Source organism: Anomaloglossus baeobatrachus, chromosome 2 (genome assembly GCF_048569485.1).
Source record: "Anomaloglossus baeobatrachus isolate aAnoBae1 chromosome 2, aAnoBae1.hap1, whole genome shotgun sequence".
Taxonomy (NCBI): domain Eukaryota; kingdom Metazoa; phylum Chordata; class Amphibia; order Anura; family Aromobatidae; genus Anomaloglossus; species Anomaloglossus baeobatrachus.
The window spans coordinates 144460212-144477392 of NC_134354.1; the positions used below are offsets into that span (position 1 = coordinate 144460212).

Genomic DNA, 17181 nt, shown 5'->3' on the forward strand with positions numbered 1-17181 from the left:
TAGGGGAAGATGGCAATACACAGGTTCCATTGAGAAGAGAGTGGTTATGTGACAGAAGAGCTGGAGAAGTGTAGAGCCCACTGAGAGAGCAGTAACAGTGACCACAGGAGTGCTAAGTAACAAAGAAAATCAACAACACATCCTTGCTTAAAAATGGAATGGTTTTGAATATCTGTTATTTATAAAAAGATCCTCACCTTGCCTCTTAATGGTGCACGGCTTACTGAATGATATTCTGCAGGTCTTACACCATAGGACTAACCAATCATTGTTGCACGTATCCATATGTTGCTTTGATCATTGCTAACAAGCTCAAAACAGCAGGCTAAAAAAGTTATATCTGGTACATTAATAAAGAAGGACGATTCCCTGTTTCCAGGCTATGGTCTTTATGCCTCAGCTGTCGTACATCATTTTCGTTCAAAGTTTTGTCTTTGTCAATCATGATAATCTCTGTCACAGATGTCATTCTCCTGTCGTCTCAAACAAGACCTCTGAAATTACTAGTTAGGGGTCACCTCTCTTTAGCAGGCACAGTGCACATTCACCGGCGGTGAGGAAGCCGAATACTGAACATTTCAAAGCCTCACAGAGCGTTCAAATCTTAAAAGAACATATTTTCATTTGACATCTGTGCAGAATTGCCAACTGATGGTGTTAAACACTGTAAAAATATAAGTTTATAGATGAAAGCAAAGCATTTGTATTAGATATACATCAAAATGTATCTAATCTAAATGAACTAATCCTGTAATTAAATCAATAGAAAACATTAAAATCAAGAAATTTAATCCCTTCCCGACATCAGCTAGACATGTACGGCGCAAATAGGCAGCAGTTGTATGGAGCGAGCTAAGAAGCTGAGCCTGCACTATACCCAGCAGATAATGGCTGTCGGTCACAGCCAGGATGTGCCTCTAAGGCTGGACTGACACTAGTGTATGGCATCCGATGCGACATGCTAATGACCCCCGGCTCAGACTCTGCTGCAAGTGTGAGCCGAGTGTCATGCGACTGTGACCCGTTCTTACGATCAGGTCACAGCTGTGAAGCTGAGGATGTGCACTGCGGAGGAGAGGGAGCGCTTAATCCCCCCATCTCATCCATTGTCAGCCTGTGCGTTTATTGCACTGCACTGGGATACATCGGACTGCACTAGGATGTTATCTCTCGCACCCATTCACGTGAATGGGTGCGAGGGATACGGCTGTAGCAGAAAATCGCAGAATCTGTATGCGAGAAAAGCTGACCAACTACTCTCCTTCATTGACTAGCATTGGTCAGAGTGCAATGCGAGATTTTCTCACATTGCACTTGTCCGTTTTTCACGCTCGTGTGAGCGTACCCTAACAGCGGTGACTGTTATCCTGTAGTGATGAGCGAGCACTAAAGTGCTCGAATGCTCGTTAATCGAATCAAACAAGTAGGACACTCGGATGGGCTTGACTAGAATATTATGAATACTGAATATTATGGAAGTCAATGGGAAACTCAAGCATTTTTCTGGAAGACCCTAACAAGATGGCTGGGGAGGTGGGGGCAGGAAAAATTGCTGCAATGGATGGAAACAGTGCTCAAATGACATGTGAACCGCATAAGGAAGATGCCTGGATGCATCTCTGACTCTGCTGGGAACAATGTTACCAGAATATTAGGGTACGTGCCATCGATTAGGACCCACTGCGCCCTGGACACGGCGGGTCCTGACCTGTGTGGTTGCGAGTCTCCTTCGTAGGAGACTGCATCTGCTCATGCCCACGATAAGGGTTTGGAGCGCTGCAGTCTTACGCTTGTGCTCTCCCTACAAAGAATAGGGGGGTGCTGTTTGAGGGCTCATACAGTATAGAGCGGGCTATGGGGGGGCTCAAACTATATACAAAGGATGCTGTATATAGTACTGATGAGGAGAATCATGGTGTCAGGTCCTTTTTACCTCACAATATACACTGTAAAAACAATTTCCTATAAACAATGTCAGAATTGCATATCTTTTTGACATTTCATCACACTTGGAATTGTTTTTCCTATGTTCCAATACACTAAGGAGTACTTTGCACGCTGCGACATCGCAAGCCGATGCTGCGATGCCGAGCGCGATAGTCCCCACCCCCGTCGCAGCTGCGATATCCTTGTGATAGCTGCCGTAGCGAACATTATCTCTACGCCAGCTTCACATGCACTCACCTGCCCTGCGACGTCACACGGCAGGCGGCCAATAGGAGCGGAGGGGCGGAGATGAGCGGGATGTAAACATCCTGGCCACCTTCTCCCTTCCGCATATCCGAAGCCGCGGTGACGCCGGTAGGAGATGTTCCTCGCTCCTGCGGCTTCACACACAGCGATGTGTGCTGCTGCTGGAGCGAGGAACAACATCAGACCATCGTGTCAGCGTAATTATGGATTACGCCGACGCTGCAGCGATGATACGATTACGACGCTTTTGCGCTCGTTAATCGTATCATCTAGGCTTTACACACTATGATGTCACCTGCGATGCCAGATGTGCGTCACGCCGTAGTGTGCAAAGTACCCCTAAGTGTTAAAATGAATGGTCTCATTCAAAAGTACCACTCATCCTGCACAAAAAATCAAGACCTCATACGTATAATGGGACAGACAAATAAAAACAGTTATGACCCTTGCAAGAAAAGGAGGAAAAAAATAAAATGCAAACAAGGAAATTGGCCATGTCGGGGGATAGGTTCATGTATTGCAATATAGCCCCATTTACTTGAAAGAGGACGAGTACCAATATTAGAAACAGCTAATGGACAGAGGTGGTTGAGATTCTGAAAGAAAACAGACACATTTTTCTAATTCCTCAAAACTTTTTCGATAATGACCTTGGTAACTACCGTAGTAAACGTTCAGGTGCCTCATTGAAACCAGCCCTTGGCATCAGCTTTTATACAGTGATTCTATTTTCTATATGACCCAGTTCTGCTTAGTAACCACATTTACCTTAAATTAATGAGAAACATTTTGGTACCCAGGACTGACTCATTTCAACTCATTTAGCAGAGAAATAGAACAACAGTTGTAGCGTTTCCTGTATTCTTCAGTGTCATGGTGGTGTCTTGATGTTTTGAGACCATGTGATAAGGGGGTATAAAGGGAATCATTCACGATGTTTGTGTACCGCTGCGCGGGCTCGGCTGCGACCGCTGAGCCGCTCGGATCCGTGCTCGTACTGCGGGTGGTGGCTCGAGCCTCTCACGGACCCGGGGGGTCACGTCGCTCTGCAAAGGAGTTGGCGCGACATGCGGGGATTTGGGTGTTTGGTTTGGGATGATAGTTCGTGACGCCACCCAGGGGTTGTGGTGATTGTGGACACCACCACTGCGGTGAAGGTATGGGGCTCCCGGGAGCGATGTAATGGCGCAGCTAGGTGTTGACCCCTCCGTGGGTAGGGGTTGTTGGTCCCGGGGCCCGGTAGGCGAGGGCCGGGTTGCAGGGTGAAGTGTTGAGGTGCAGTGCGGTGCGGTGCCTGATGGCACTGGTGTACTCACTCTGACACAAGACACTGGAGTCTCTGGTAAACCAAACGGAGTGATGAACGGGGCCCGCAGCCGGCTGCAGCTTCTCCCAGAGTAGGTTAGTGGTTTCTGCCTTTCTCCTGCACCTCTATGTGTAAATGTTTGACTCCTATGCCTAGACACCGGTAGTCCGCTCCACGACTTGTATATGCCGTAGGAGCCCGTTTGCCCGCAGACGCTGGCCCTTTGGTTCTCTATGCCTTGGCGGTGGCTTTACCCTATATGGTTGGGCTGTTGTCTTCTAAAGGGACTTGTGTGGGATAGGTCCTTAAGTCCAGTCCGCAATCAGTTGAATCGACTCGGTCCTGTCAGTTCAGGGCCTTGTACTGGGTCTGAGTACCCTGCCAGGTGCTCCGGTATCCAGTTGGCTCCCCGGTTCGGTTCCGGCGGGCCACTACCCTGTCCCGGTCCCTTACGGTTCCACCAATCATATTCCCAGTCTCCTGCAGGCGGCCTCCACCGTCTGCCTCCTTGCCAATGGCGACTGGGCTCCGACCCAGCCACCTGGTAGTCTCTTATCAGGGCACAGACACAGGACTGCCCGTGACCTTGACTGCTCTCGACTCGCACTTGAACTTGACTAACTGTGCTTCCTGCCTCCAGGCCTGTGAACTCCTTGGTGGGCGGAGCCAACCACCTGGCTCCGTCCCCCTGGTGTGGACATCAAACCTGGATGGTGGTGACAAGGTTTTTAGGTTGGCTGGTGTTACCTAACTGGGAGGGGGTGTGGCATTGTGTGTGTGACTACCTAAGACGACCCGACTAGTCCGGGGCGTCACATTTGTTTCCCAATTACACAATGGAGACAGAGATCCTAATTCTAGCAATGTGTCACTTACTGGGCTACTTGCTTTAGTTTTCTGAAATCACTATTTATGTGTGCTGCAGCTTTATTAGTCCTTTCATTGTTGAGCTCTGCCTTCACTATGCACAGATCAGAGGCAGATATAGCCAGTGCTCATGAATTGCGAGAGTTATATAGCTGAAGAATGCTGAATCAGGGATTGTGTCCCTATTTTCTGTTCTTGCATTCGCCCTTAAAGGATAGCTCACATATTTATTTTCAGTATCAATTATAAAATGTACAGTATATAATTTTCTACAAGAGAATAAAAGAGAATGCACCACGCCAGAGGTTTTATTTTATTTCCCGACTGGAGTGGTGCTTTAAATCTAATTCTCACCTTCCAGCAGCTTTATCTTTTTCCATACATCGCTCTGGTCATTCTCCTGTGATTTGTGATCTGCCGGCTGCTCCAGTGATTCATGGAGCGCGCTGGAGATCACAAATCTATACAACTCTATGAGAGCCTTGTTCTAGCCTTGTTCTAGCTCTCATAGAGATGCATTGGGAGCTTGTGAGGTATATTTGACTTCTGGTCAGTCATAGTTATAGTCACAAGATAATACCTAAAGACCAGAGTGCCGTTGGTAAAAGGTGAAGCCACCGAAAGGTGAGTATATGTCAGGGGGCTGGGGACTTAGATTTAAAGCGCCACTCCAGTGCTTAAAAAAGAGAAATGTTGCAGTGGTGCTTTTAAGGTACTGTATTTTTCGGATTAAAAGACACACTTTTGGGAGGAAAATGAGGGGTTTGTCTTATGATCCAAATGTAGCTTACCAGGGATAGTGGAGAGGGGTCATAGGAGGCAGGGGTAATGCTGCGGGCGCAGTGCTGCGGAATACTGTGGGCGGTAGATGCTGTACTGGACAGTGTGCTGGAGTCTGTGCTGGACACTGTGCTGCGGGGGGTGAGGCAGGTGCCGCCATTCTAAAAATGTCAGCAGTGCGGGCTTCAAATAATGGCGCCCGCAGTTGGCGCGTGCGCAGATGGAGCTCTCAGCTCAAAATCTCATTTGTGCATGAGCCACCTCCAGCCCATTGATTCCCTGCAGCGGACTTAAGAAAAACGGTGCCTGTAGGTGCCATGTGCGCCGATGAGATCTCGGCTGGTCATTGAGCCGTGAGCTCCATCTGCGCATGTGCTGACTCCGGGCACCATTTCTTTGAAGCCTGCACCGCTGACAGATTCTGGATGCTTCTCCTTCCTCACAGTGCCCACAGCAAGCATCTGGGACACCTGCTGCATCACCCGCAGAATTGCCCTACTCCACCACTGCCCCTGACTCCTGTGACCCCGCTCCACCACCGCTGCCGCCCCCCTCCAATAAGACACCACCGTAATATAAGACGAATCCCATATTTTTTTCCCCTTTTTTTTCTCTCTAATTTTGGGGTGCGTCTCATAATCTGATGCATCTTATAAAACGAAAGGTACAGTTATTTATTTACATATATACTATATCCATATATTTAAATTTCCTAAGGCCTGAAATATTAGAGTAGCACAGTTTTCACCTGTGCTGTCTGTATAAAGTAGACAGTGCCGTATAGTGTGTAGAAGGACCTGAGGAAAAAAAGCTGGCACTAACTACCACCTCACAAAATTGCAAGGAAAAAATAGAATTAAACAAAAAAATATTCAGATGATAATAACCATATCTTGTGATGCTCAACTTGATACTTGTAAAAGGTCATGAAAATTCAGAGGAGAGTAAAGGGGGCTTTACACGCTACGATATAGTTAATGTTTTATCATCGGGGTCACGTTGTTAGTGACACACATCCGACGTCATTAACGATATCGCAGCATGTGACACTTACCAGCGACCTTAAGCGACCTCAAAAATGGTGAAAATCGTTCACCATGGAGAGGTCGTCCCAAAACCAAAAATCGGTAATGGTTGATTATCGATGTGGTTCGTCGCTCCTGCGGCAGCACACATCGCTGTGTGTGACACCGCAGGAGCGAGGAACGTCTCCTTACCTGCCGCCGGCCGCAATGCGGAAGAAAGGAGGTGGGCGGGATGTTACGTCCCGCTCATCTCCGCCCCTCTGCTTTGATTGGCCGGCCGCTTAGTGACGCCGCGGTGACGTTGCTGTGATGCCGAACGTCCCTCCCCCTTGAGGAAGGGATTGTTCGGCAGTCACAGCGACACCACTGACCAGGTAAGTTGGTGTGACGCTGCTGTAGCGATAATTTTCGCTGCGGCAGCGATCACACGAAATCGCATGCACGACGGGGGCGGGTGCTTTTGCGTATGATATCGCTAGCAATTGCTAGCAATATCGTAGCATGTAAAGCCTGCTTAAGGGAAGTGGTACTTGTGACGACATGGACTCTCATGGGTTAAAGTCTCTTAAAATTCAGCCAGACAGGATGATAGATTGTTTATTGACGGGGGAGAAGTCCCTCATTGTTTTTACAAGACTCTTGTTGACTCAATGTAATTGTGTTGGCAACTGAAAGCCAGACGTATTGTTCTCCAGACTTTTCCAGTAACCATTGTATTGTAGTTGTATATTGCTAATGTGATTACCTTAGTAGCCATTGTTGAGTCTGTGACTTGCAGACTCCATGTAGATATCTTCAGTCTTTCTGTAGAAATCATTTGGGTGAACATTGGCCATGCAGCTTGAGATTCATCCAATGGGAGAGGCGCTCTTGTCCAACCAATCAATGAGGACGCAGTGTATCTAAGTGGAAGGCTGTGGCTATAAAAGGGACTTCTTTAAGCTACCAGTGGTTGATGGATGCTGATTGATCCAGTCTAAGCTCTAAGGAGCTGACTAGAGGATCAGGATATCTTATGGCTTCAATCTAGGGACTCCGGTTCTGGTTGGAGACCATATCCACAGGCTAGGGATTTCGACTCCGGCTGCCAGGATTGTAACATCAAACCAGGACTACCTAAGGAGGACACTCAGGTTGGGACAGTTCAGTCACCTGTTACAGACTTTGCAGCCCTCAGACAGCTTCCTAAATCTGGCATTATTCCTTTCTCGGTGGGTGCCCGTCAAAAGCGGGGTGCTGCTGGATTGGAGTAAGCGGCCCTGGAACCTCTGAGGCAAGGACATTCTAAATCTCTGGTGAGCCAGCGGAAGGGTGAGACTCTGTTGCCTGTTACATTTGTGTGTTTTGCTGGTTATGTGTTATGTGCCGTTAATTGTTTGGGGATCCAATAAAGTCTAATTATTGTGATTCCCTCACCCTGTGTTGTCTGAGTAGTGTTACGCCCACGGTTAAGGAGGCCGGCGCTCAGTTGGGATGAGCCCTGAGCCACGCTGTCTTTCTAAAGGCGGCAGGTTTTAGTGGACGAGAGCACCCACTGAGCCCCGTGTCTCCACAGTACTCTCTAACGGCAATTACAGGATGGCAGCAAGAGACATCAGGGAATTGAGCAACAGGTGTTTCGCGTGATTATACACTTCTTCCGGCTCACATCTGTATTCAGTAGTCAGCGTATTGTACTTGGGAGCCCAAAACCTAGCTTAAGTCATACTCCATACTGCAATAAATTTATCTCTGCTTCATTTTTTCTGGAACTCACCTCATTTTTTTTTAGTATCAGTTCTAAGATTTATATAAGCTTGTACAAGAGAAAAGTTTGTTATTCTTTTAAACTGTTTAAGGCGCTGCTCACATCAGCGGTATTATGCCGCAGGATGCGATCCGTTGCAGATGTGCTCCAGCTCAATTCACCTCCAATGGAAAGGCGGCAAGATTCGGCCAAACGCGGCCGCATGTGACGCATGCAACCGCATGGGACCTCATCTTGCCGCGATCCCATTGGAAATGAATAAAACTGAAACGCACTTGAAACGGATCCGGTTTTGCGGCAAAATACCGCTGGTGTGAGCGCCGCTTACGGTATTTATTTTTTATGTATACTGTATATACACACACCGCATTTTACATTTACCAAGGCTTCCATATTAGAGAACCATGGTTTTCACCTGTGTTGTCAGTATTTACTAGACAGTGCCATTTAGTGTGTACTGTTGCTTCTGAAATTACCATGTAGCGCATAGACAGGTTATCAAACTTGAGGTTATTAAGTTTGGAAAAACAAAAGCTTAGGGGCGATCTTATTACTAGGAGAGGGTTGGGCACAGGAGACCAGAACTGCTCCAGCCAGCAGCATGAAATGATAGGGCTATGAATCTCTCCTCACGGACCAGACTGGTGTAAGTATTGATGTCTGACATCTGCTAGTGAGAGGTGAGAATCTCTCATGTAACCTCCATCTTTCATCCTCATATGGCAGACAGCATTACATACAGACTATTCATTTTACTGGGAGGAAGGATGGGGGCACAAAGTGGATATATTAACCTATAATTCCCTTGTATATGCTATGCCAATATCTTGAGAAAGATTTGTTATTCTTGTTGGTGAAGACAGATTTTAAAGGTGTAAGGGCCCATTAAGACTAACCAAATATGGCCATGAAATGACCAATGATCAATTGTTTATAAGGTGATCACCGGTCATTTATTGGCCTGTTTAGACAGATCAACCTGAATTCCTTGTACACAGAAGATTATTAAAATTATCATTTACACAGGAAGATGTGTTGCCAATATGATGATTTTTTTAAGCTTGCCAAAAATTGTGGTTTTCACATAAAGATGAGCAAATACATTAAAGCAGAATTGACAACTAAAATTTTACAAAATCCACATTTGAAAAAATGCAGATTTGCTGTAATTCGCTTTAACACAAATTCAGTAAATTGGCGGTTGTCAAAACATTAAAGAAAACCTCTTATACTCAACGCTCACTGCCCCTTCACTCCTTACCATCACCCTGGTTGTCGTCGCTAAAGATGAGTGATGTTCGATTCGAACCGTTCGCCATTTTCAAATTCGAATGATTTTGGGCGGTGTTCGAGTCGTTCGACGAACTCGAACGATTTGCTTCAAGTTCAGCAGTTCAAGTTTCGATAACGGTTCGATCACCAAAAGCGTGGCATTTCACAGTAAGGCTATGTGCACACGTTGCGTATCTGCATGCGTCCTGCGTCCCCAGCACAGTCCCCCTCTCTTTCCAACTCACCGATCATTGGCACGGCGCTGCATGGCTGTCACAAAGCTACGGCGGCTTTTCCTCTTTTGAACATGGCTGCCGCTCATTATTCAATCTGGAATTTCCTGCTTTCCCCACCCACCGGCGCCCATGATTGGATTGCAGTCAGACACGCCCCCACCTTGAGTGACAGCTGTCTCACGGCAACCAATCACAGCCGCCGGCGGGCGGGTCTATATCGTGCAGTAAAATAAATAAATAAATTAAAAAAAAACAAAACCTGCGGTTCCCCCCAATTTTGATGCCAGCCAAGATAAATCCACATGGCTGGAGGCTGGTATTGTCAGGATGGGGAGCTCCACGTTACGGGGAGCCCACCACCCTAACAATATCAGCCAGCAGCCGCCCAGAATTGCCACATCCATTAGATGCGACAGTCCCGGGACTCTACCTGGCTCATCCCAAATTGCCCTGGTGCGTTGGCAATCGGGGTAATAAGGTTACGTTAATCATGACAGGCGTCTCCCCGAGATACCTTCCATGATTAACGTGTAAGTGAAAGTAAACAAACACACACAACGAAAAATCCTTTATTGGGAGTAATAGACAAAAAACCCCCTCATTTACCTCTTTAATAATCCCCAAACAACAATCCAGGTCCGAAGTAATCCACACAACGCTTTTAGCTCTGCTACATGAAGTTGACAGGGAGCGCCGTAGAACACGAGCGCTCTGTGTCAGATCCACATAGCAACTGAAGTGAGCCACGCTGTCACCAGAGACTTCACTCAGGTAGTGCCTGCGTGTGATCTCTCTCTCTCTCTCTCTCTGCAATACAGAGGTCAAGATTACCAAATCTTCCTATGCTTTTCATTAAAGGCAGTGGCTTAATGGGTTGAGCTGCCTTCTAAAGAGAATTACTTCACGAGTTCGAGTCCCGGCCATCCCAGTAAAGAATTTAATTGTTTTATAATTATTATTTATTTATAACTACAATTTAATTTAATTATGCACTGAGGGGAGGAGCCGGACATCAGCTGTGAGCCGCGGGACACACCTTTAAAATCAGAGCAGTTCACGGAATGAGGCTGCATTGCTCTCTCCTCTCTCTCTTCTCTCTCTCTTCTCTCTCTTTTGTCTCTCTCTCTTCTCTCTCTCCTCTCTTCTCTATCTCTTTCCTCTCTCTCTCTTCTTCTCTCCTCTTCTCTCTCCTCTCTCTCTCTTCTCTCCCTCGTCTCTCTCTCTTCTCTCTCTCTTTTTCTCTCTTTTTCTCTCTTTTTCTCTCTTTTTCTCTCTCTTTCTCTCTCTTTTTCTCTCTTTTTCCTCTCTTTCTTTCTCTCTCTTTCTTTCTCTCTCTCTTTCTCTCTTTTTCCTCTTTCTTTCTCTCTCTTTCTCTCTCTTTTTCCTCTTTCTCTTTCTCTCTATCTTTCTCTCTCTTTCTCTCTCTTTCTCTCTCTCTCTCTTTTCTCTCTCTTTTCTCTCTCTTTTCTCTCTCTTTTCTCTCTCTTTTCTCTCTCTTTTCTCTCTCTTTTCTCTCTCTTGTCAGACCTGGCGATGATCAGCTGATGCGGTCACCTGATGGAATCAGCTGACACTATAAGTCGAGCGGTGAGGCCGACTTTTTATCGCCCGGCCAGCTAAACTATCAGCTGCTGTCGGACAGGAGTCTGCACAGAAGTGTGTGGTTTTTTTTTTGCACTGATGCATCAGCTGATTGTATAAAAGCCGTTTATACAATCAGCTGATGTGTCATGTGATTCAGGCCCTTGAACCTTCCAGCAAACCGATCAGATGATATTGGATCCGGATTGGCAGGCGCGGGACCCTTGACCCAGGATTACTGCGGAGGGGGGTTCTTTAATTCATTAAAGATGGAGTCACTAGTTGTGTTATGTTTTATTTCTAATAAAAATATTTTTCTGTGTGTTGTGTTTTTTTTTATCTGTACTAGAAATTCATAGTGGCCATGTCTAATATTGGCGTAACACCATGAATTTCGGGCTTAGGGCCAGTTGATAATATACAGATAGCCCTAACCCCATTTTTACCCTGGAAGAGTTGGATACAGCGCCAGAAGATGGCGCCTCTATGAAAGCTCCATTTTTTGGGGTGGCTGAGGACTGCAAATTGCAGCAGGGGTGCCCAGAAAGCTTGGGCACCCTGCGCTGCAGATTCCAATCCCCATCTGCCTAGTTGTACCTGGCTGGACACAAAAATTGGGTGAAGCCCACGTCATTTTATTTTTAATTATTTCATGAAATTCATGAAATAATTAAATAAAAAAGGGGCTTCCCTATATTTTTGGTTCCCAGCCGGGTACAAATAGGCAGCTGGGGGTTGGGGGCAGCCCGTAGCTGCCTGCTGTACCTGGCTAGCATACAAAAACATGGCAAAGCCTTTTAAATATTTCATGAATTTCATGAAATAATTAAAAAAAAAAAAATGACATGGGATTCGCCCCATTTTTGTGTCCAGCCAGGTACAACTAGGCAGCTTGGGATTGGAATCCACAGCACAGGTTGGCCCGAGGTTTCTGGGCCCCTCTGCTGCGAATTGCAGTCCGCAGCCGCCCCCTAGAAGTGCCATCATCTGGCACTGTATCCAACTCTTCCAGCTGCCCTGGTGACGGGTGGCTCGCTGGGTAATAATGGGTTAATACTAGCTTTGTTTTACTAGTATTAAGCCAGAGATTCTTAATGTCAGGCAAGTTTGACCCGGCCATTAAGAATCTCCAATAAAGGGTTAAAAAAAGACACCACACAGAGAAAAAATACTTTAATAGAAATAAATACACAGACACACTTAGAGACTCCATGTTTATTACTCCCTCTCACCCCTCCACGATCCTGGTCTTCTGTCTTGTTTCTCCTTCAACCCATGCAGCTCTGCTACATCAGACAGCACTGCATTAGAGGAATACGCTGCTGCTCCCGTGCAGTCTAATCACTCAGTGAGTGAGCAGAGGCTGCGGGTTGTAAGCGGTGAAATCACCGCTGCCACCGTTGAAATAGTAAGCTGACAAGTGGGTTACTATAGCAATGGTGATCTCCGTTCACCTGATTCCCGGTGCCGCTATTCACTGGCTGTGGCATCCAGTCCAGTCCTCTGTAAAGAGCGCCCACATTCAGGAACGGGGAGCCAAGCATGTGCCCAAGCATCTCGCCGGGACATAGAGATGCTCAAACAAGCACCGCGTACCGAACAGATGCACTGACAGGACCTAGCATGACGTCTAGCCATGTGACCAGTCTGTAGCCAATGAGATAATACACACAGGACTGGTCACATGCTATGAAGACATCACGGAAGGGCCTATCATCAGTGCTGGTTACCGGGAGGGTGCAGCGATGATCGGAAGGAAAAGCGGCGGGAGACAGAGTGCAGGACGCGTCGTGGGGACCTGTAAATATAATGGCAATGTTTATTACCTGTATGTGTACATGTATAATGTGTTTGTATGTGTTTGTGTTTGCCTGCCATTGTTTTCAATGGGGTTCGAAGGTGTTCGACTAACATTCGCCGAACTAAGCCGCCGTTCGATGAACCGAACCGAACTCGAACACTAGGTGGGTGGCTCAACACTAGTCATCACATCTTCTGTTCCTCACTGCGAATTCGGAAATTCCCATGTCTCACCTCTCACACTAAGCCAGGATTTCTGCCTTTAATAAGGCTAGGTCAGTTTTCCACAGGCACACTCAAGATGATGGCGCACGTATGTCATGACAATGTCAGAAGCTTCAGCTCAGTGTTATAGTGTCAAAAAGACAGACTGACACAGCCAAGGAAATCAAGCAGATATCCCACCGATGCCAACAATTTGTCAAGGGCAGCACTCTTCTGCCCTCAATCGTCAGGGCAATTACACAATTGACCGACGAATAATAGACGAGGCTGCAATTGCTTTCACCACTAGGCTGATTATTGGGGAGCTCACAGTGAGGGTACAGTATATAAACAACTGATTCCAATGCATATATACAGTTAGGTCCAGAAATATTTGGACAGTGACACAATTTTCGCGAGTTGGGCTCTGCATGCCACCACATTGGATTTGAAATGAAACCTCTACAACAGAATTCAAGTGCAGATTGTAACGTTTAATTTGAAGGTTTGAACAAAAATATCTGATAGAAATTGTAGGAATTGTACACATTTCTTTACAAACACTCCACATTTTAGGAGGTCAAAAGTAATTGGACAAATAAACCAAACCCAAACAAAATATTTTTATTTTCAATATTTTGTTGCGAATCCTTTGGAGGCAATCACTGCCTTAAGTCTGGAACCCATGGACATCACCAAACGCTGGGTTTCCTCCTTCTTAATGCTTTGCCAGGCCTTTATAGCCGCAGCCTTCAGGTCTTGCTTGTTTGTGGGTCTTTCCGTCATAAGCCTGGATTTGAGCAAGTGAAATGCATGCTCAATTGGGTTAAGAACTGGTGATTGACTTGGCCATTGCAGAATGTTCCACTTTTTTGCACTCATGAACTCCGGGGTAGCTTTGGCTGTATGCTTGGGGTCATTGTCCATCTGTACTATGAAGCGCCGTCCGATCAACTTTGCGGCATTTGGCTGAATCTGGGCTGAAAGTATATCCCTGTACACTTCAGAATTCATCCGGCTACTCTTGTCTGCTGTTATGTCATCAATAAACATAAGTGACCCAGTGTCATTGAAAGCCATGCATGCCCATGCCATCACGTTGCCTCCACCATGTTTTACAGAGGATGTGGTGTGCCTTGGATCATGTGCCGTTCCCTTTCTTCTCCAAACTTTTTTCTTCCCATCATTCTGGTACAGGTTGATCTTTGTCTCATCTGTCCATAGAATACTTTTCCAGAACTGAGCTGGCTTCATGAGGTGTTTTTCAGCAAATTTAACTCTGGCCTGTCTATTTTTGGAATTGATGAATGGTTTGCATCTAGATGTGAACCCTTTGTATTTACTTTCATGGAGTCTTCTCTTTACTGTTGACTTAGAGACAGATAGGCCTGCTTCACTTATCTCTAGGTTTTATGTGTTCTACCTTTGAAGTCAAACTAAAAGTGTAATTCATCCCAGGACTAAAGATAATCAGAGAAAATTGCACCTTGGAAAGAGCTTAATTGAGGTAGAAGACTAAGGGGTGCTTCACACACAGCGAGCTCGCTGCCGAGATCGCTGCTGAGTCACGTTTTTTGTGACGCAGCAGTGACCTCATTAGCGATCTCGCTGTGTATGACACTGAGCAGCGATCTGGCCCCTGCTGCGAGATCGCTGCTCGTTACACACAGCCCTGGTTCGTTTTCTTCAAAGGCGCTCTCCCACTGTGACACACAGATCGCTGTGTGTGACAGCGAGAGAGCGACGAAATGAAGCGAGCAGGGAGCAGGAGCCGGCATCTGGCAGCTGCGGTAAGCTGTAACCAAGATAAACATCGGGTAACCAAGGTGGTTACCCGATATTTACCTTAGTTACCAGCCTCCGCAGCTCTCACGCTGCCTGTGCTGCCGGCTCCGGCTCTCTGCACATGTAGCTGCATTACACATCGGGTTAATTAACCCGATGTGTACTGTAGCTAGGAGAGCAAGGAGCCAGCGCTAAGCAGTGTGCGCGGCTCCCTGCTCTCTGCACATGTAGCTGCATTACACATCGGGTTAATTAACCCGATGTGTACTGTAGCTAGGAGAGCAAAGCTAAGCGGTGTGCGCTGGTAACTAATGTAAACATCGGGTAACCATACCCGATGTTTACCTTAGTTACCAGTGTCCGCAGCTTCCAGACGCCGGCTCCGTGCAAGCGCAGCGTCGCTTGCACGTCGCTGCTGGCTGGGGGCTGGTCACTGGTCGCTGGTGAGATCTGCCTGTTTGACAGCTCACCAGCGACTATGTAGCGATGCAGCAGCGATCCTGACCAGGTCAGATCGCTGGTCGGATCGCTGCTGCATCGCTAAAGTGTGAAGGTACCCTAAATTTGGCCCTCAAACAATTTCACATTGAAGGTATAAACTGCTGATTAGTCATTCAAGGGGAATATTATTCATCAACACTATTAGTATTGTCAAGTGTTTCTTTGTTTTTGGTGATTGTTACTATTGACTATTAGCTTCCATTACTATACTCAGTTTGGTATGCTGTTATCAGACAAGTTATGTTTCACGAGTTCATTACACGTTGTCAATTGCATTTTATTTTTGGACTATATGTATCGACATGGGCATAAGGACATAACTTACATGACCTTAATGCTACTATTAAGTACATTCTTATATGGAGCATTATGTCTCATACAAACTATATACACATATAGTCAGCTCACCTTGAGGGCTGTTAATCTTCACTTGCTCTGCTCGGACAACTCTGGGTGAAATACTTAATAATTCGGGAAACTGTGAGTAAACCGAAATGCGTAGGTTTTACTCCTGTGTGGATTGGATCAGTGGACTATTTTTATCCATCAATGTAATTCTTTTATTCATAACAAATAAATGTGAAGTTATAAGAATATCCTCGATTTGGATCTATCCAGTTGCATAGTTGGACTCACAGTCGTCTCAATCATGAAGTACAGTATGTCTCATAATCCACATGTACATAGCTCACCTAACACAAGAATTGTGTGTACCACCGGTATGTGTGCTCTCATTATGCACGAATACCCCAAACATACATCTTTTGATATTTTGTGGGAAATAGATAATTAGGAAAACTAAGTAAAGACAAGAATACTGAAAAATTAATCAATTAATTGACTGATTTATTTGATGGCAAACATCTCTATAATAAATACAGGTAAAGGAAAAGCTTTGAGATTCTTCCAAAATTGAAATCCTTGAGTGGAACTTGGCCACTCTATGAAAAATAAACCCAAATGTATCAAAAATGGACACAAAAATTACATTTTGAGTCAGTATAAAAAATTACATTGATTAGAATTCATTGATATCCAATTTTTTTAATATGACATTGTATAAACATAACGTATGTGGTAACAGGTAATCTAACTTGTATAAATGCAATGTAATAAACTGTTTTAGTTCAGTAAATGTTCTGAGGAATGTATTTCTTTACAATGTATTATAAGAAATTGTAGGAATTATTACCAGATACAATATTTATACAAAGCATTTTTAACATGTTGTTATTTCATTTACAGGTGAGCCAACGCTCCCCGAGTAACGAGCACGGATGTGGAAGACTGAAGAATATTTTTTATATTTGTAGAAAGACTGTATACTACCTATATGCTGTGTATCTTCACGATGCAGCAAATAACTTATTTTTACATTTATATTGCTTCATTATAGACCAGATCTCTTACAAAGTATTCATGGTAGTCACAAAATCTGGATCATGTAAAAAAAAAACAAAAACAGCTTAAATTCCAGTTAATAATAAAGCAAAAAACCCCAAGGCATTTTCTGTTCTTTTGCAAGAAATTATTTAATAAAAATCATCATGTAATTAAAAATAAAAAACTACAGAAGTGACTGTTTTCAAGGGTCCAGAATTAAAAACAAAAAAAAAAGTTGAAGGTAAACCTGATAAACCTGTGAAAGATATGAAAATAATTATAGACAATGGGGGAGCAAAAGTGCAATAGGGTCTTAACTGGTTAAAAGTAGGGTGCAAAGGACAGTGGTGTGCTCACCTGATATGGTTGTGTGATACACATCACTGTATGGGTATGAAAAATCAGCTGCTTGCAGTCACACATGGAGATGAAGAGTTAAAACGGAAAATTGTATGCTTGTTATGTGTGAGAGATGATCCTTGGAAATTGAGTCCAGGACAC

The 17181-nt window shown here is 45.2% G+C and overlaps 1 protein-coding gene across 1 annotated transcript in view; it reads left to right on the top strand.

Annotated features, from left to right (window-relative positions):
- Window positions 1-16864, top strand: part of SMPX (small muscle protein X-linked) — a 180429-nt gene extending 163565 nt beyond the window's left edge. Inside the window, exon 5 of the mRNA XM_075333412.1 lies at window positions 16543-16864. The gene's annotated coding sequence lies outside the window, so the exon portion shown is untranslated. The remainder of the gene's footprint in view (window positions 1-16542) is intronic.
- The last annotated feature ends 317 nt before the right edge of the window (window positions 16865-17181 follow it).